Below are 3562 nucleotides of genomic sequence, written 5' to 3' on the forward strand. Positions count from 1 at the left end.
ACTTTGACTAGGCCAGTCTCTGTGCTGTGGTGAGACCAGAAACCAGACTGGAAGGAGTCAAAGCGGTTGGTTATCGTTAGGAAGTTATTTAATTGTTTAAACTGCTTTTTCAATAACTTTGCTGATGAATGGGAGGTCAGAGGTCGGCCTGTAATTCTGCAGTAGTGATTTGTCCAGATTGTTCTTTTTTATCAGTGGTTTGATAACTGCTGTTTTCAAAGCCTGGGGGAAAACACCTGAAGAGAGCGATGAGTTACTATTTGGATCAGATCATTAGCAACAACAGGCAGGACTTTCTTAAAGAAATGTGTGGGTAGGACATCCAGACAGCAGGAACTGGAGCTTAATTGACTTAATTGACTTATAATTTCTTCTTGGGTTTTATAATTAAGTAGATGAAATTGGGTAATTTTTCCTGTATTTGTTTTGTTTGGGCACAGCATTGGTACTGGCTTTAGAGTGGATGTGCAGATTAATCCTCTGATCTTTTGAATTTTCTCTGAAAAGAAACTGGAAAACTTGTTGCAGGCGGCATTAGATTGAAATTCAGGTGGTAACGTCATAGGAGGGTTTGTCAGCCTGTCAACAGTAGCAAATAGGGCTCAATCATTGTTAATGTTTTTGTTTATGACATCTGCAAAGAAAGCCTCTCTTGCATGTTTTAGTGTTGAGTGATAGTTACGTAATCTTTCTTTATAGATGTCATATTAAATGTGAAGTTGAGTTTTACGCCGTTTCCATTCGGCCATATGGCAGAGTTGACTTGCAAATTGAACAGTTTGTGCATTTCTCCATGGAGATTTCTTCCTACCAGTCACAACCTTCACTTTAATGGGGGCAATGTAATAAATGATATATGAAATTTTAGACTGAAAATCATCTACCAACTTATCTACGTCAATAAGGGCGAGGAAGAAGAGTAGATTTGATGAAATGTTTCTGCTGTGTTTTCTGTGAGAACATTTTGTGATAGTAGCTTTTTGTCCAAGTCGGTTAACGGATAAAGAACTGTCAAAGATAACAGGAAGTGATCCGACAGGCGACATCAGTTACAGAGACATTGGAAATATTCACACCCTTACTGATGACCAGGTCCACTGTGTGTCCATGAGTGTGTGTTGCTTGTTTGACATGTTGTGTTAAAACAAAACCCTCTAATATATTAAGGAGCTTTTTTGCCCCTCGGTCTTCAGGTTGTCAACATGAATGTTGAAATCACGACAATTATTAATCATAATCAATGCATATGGGAAAGAAACTGTAGTGGTATAGAAATATACATAATTCCACACAAATAGTTTCCAGGTGAGAAGTTCTGGTTCTTAAAGTGGGCGAGGTGTATATAAGGGAGCTGCGGCGTTCATTCAGGCATGTGTCATCTTTGTGCTCCCACTGTGTGGTTCGCGTCCGGTGGACTCTGGCAGCGGAAAGCAACAAATCGCTGGCTGGTGCATGTTGCGCTGATGTTTTGGTGGTAGGTGTTCTCTCTCCCTGCACTTTAGCTGATCTTGGTCAGAAAATCTAAACTGAAGTGTGATCGTAGGTAAAACGCCACTGCGTTGCGTTCCTTCTCTTCCTCGGTCTGCGAGTGTGTGTGCATGTTGTGTGGATCAGCAGGTAAGAAATTAACACTCATCTAAGCTCCAGTTTCTTCTAGTTTTATTTAAAATGGTGACAAATTTTTTATAGGTTCCCCACAGTTGAACCATTGCTGCTCTGTCTGCGTTCGTTTTCCTGATCTGTTCGGCTTTGCTCTGCTCCGTCTACGTAAATCTCCCGGATTTCTGCACAATTGTTCTAAAGTTGGACTGCGGAGGCGTTATGCGCCCTCATTGAAGCGGTGTTTGGGGTGTGGCATCGGCGCAACCATTTCATCTCCCACTGAGGCGTGGCAGGGCCACACCTGGTCTTAATGTTTTAACTTGTATTGTCTGATTTCTATTTTTCTACTTATTTTGTTTACAGCCCTTTTCTTCTTAATTTAGTCGGGATGATTTTGTTCTTTTTAAGATTGTCATATTGGTCAACTGTTTTTTGTTTGCAGTTGCTGAGGTCCGGTGTTGGTGTGGTGACGGTGTCTTCCTCTTCTGCGTGCTGTGATTCTGGAGTTTGGGTTGTCTCACTGCGTCTGGTGTTAAAGGATTTTTTTTATTTACTGTGTTTGGTGGATGTCGTCCCCATAGCGCCCCCTCCGGCCGGTAACCTCAGCTGCTGCAGCTCTTCTATTTTCTTTGATTTCCTTTGATTTCTTTTGTTTCATTCTTAAAAAGAAATTAGTTTTTAAAAGAACATTTTCAAAAGAATTTAATATTTTTTTTATAATTTTGAAACTGTCTCAGATGTTTTAATCCCTGCATAACTGAACCTGTGTGCCTTAAACAAGAGGTAATAATCTCTGGGTGAAATTCCCAGGGTGGCGTTGAGCAATTTACTAAAACTAAACTTCTACAAAATCTGAGTTTCCATCTAGTGTCGCCACAAAACCTTCCACATATGTTGGAGTTTTGTATAAAGTTAGTGTTAAAGTTCATTTATGACCAAAGAGATTTTACTACACTTTATGGTATTCTTAAATATTGAAGCCACGTGTCCTCCTTTATTATGTTTTCTATTCTCACTTAAAAAATTGTAGTTAGGAGGAACAATTAGTACGATTGGTTCATTTCTGTCAGAAATAAATCATCAATATTATGCTCAGTGATGAAATCATTAATTAATAGAGCTTTACCACAGAGAGATCTGGTATTTAAAAGAGCCAGTTTAAGTGACTTGGAGGCCGAAGGTTCTGAGGTTCCTTTAGGTAGGGGATCAGTCTGAGGTTTGATCTGGACAGGTAATGTCCTGTTTTGCAGTGCCGGGGGACCAGACACATTCTGGAGGAAGACGGGTGTAAAGATAATATCTGGACCCCGGTCTCAGACCTCAGAAACGCAGAGTGCTGGATCCTCAGGGAGGTCAGAGGCAGGTGGCTTAAATGAAGTGAGGTCTGCTATGTTAGCGCTAAATAGAGACATGCCGAGGCAAACCTGTTGATTCATTCCATCTGTCAATTTGAGAAACTCTGGTCCAGAAGACATTTCTTCATATGTATCTTGTGAATGCAGAGAATGAGTGTAGGAACAGAGAGAGAGGGGGAAAGGAGGAGGGGAACCAGTCGCTCTGTCTTCAGTCGACGTTCTATCAGCTTGTTTTGGAATAGTTTGCTCCTGATACACGAAGGGTTCCATCCTAGCCAGACATCCTTGAGCCTGTTCTTCTGAAGCGATGGTCACATTGTTGTCCTTGTTGATAAAATGAAAAAGGTTTGCAGTAAGTAGTTTTATCCCATGTTTATTGCGTCTGCCTCTTCCAAGAGGTGAAAGCGCTGCCAGTAGATCCAGAGGTAATCGATGAAGGTCACTGAGCTGACAGAGCTTTAATCAGCCATTTGTTTATCATGTCCAGCCTGGAGTGTTTTTCGTCTCCGTCGATGGAATTGGACCACTGAGAAATAACTTCATTTTTAATTTTCCCATAGTGTTCAGAAGATTATTAAAGTCCTTTTTCAGAATCTCAAATTTTT

General features: G+C 40.7%; 1 protein-coding gene across 3 annotated transcripts in view; it reads right to left on the reverse strand.

Annotated features, from left to right (window-relative positions):
- The window catches only part of LOC107834938 (CUGBP Elav-like family member 1), a 63057-nt gene that overhangs the window by 3189 nt on the left and 56306 nt on the right, over positions 1–3562 (reverse strand). The gene's annotated exons all lie outside the window — the stretch shown is intronic.

Source organism: Poecilia formosa, unplaced genomic scaffold (genome assembly GCF_000485575.1).
Source record: "Poecilia formosa unplaced genomic scaffold, Poecilia_formosa-5.1.2 Scaffold861, whole genome shotgun sequence".
Lineage (NCBI taxonomy): Eukaryota > Metazoa > Chordata > Actinopteri > Cyprinodontiformes > Poeciliidae > Poecilia > Poecilia formosa.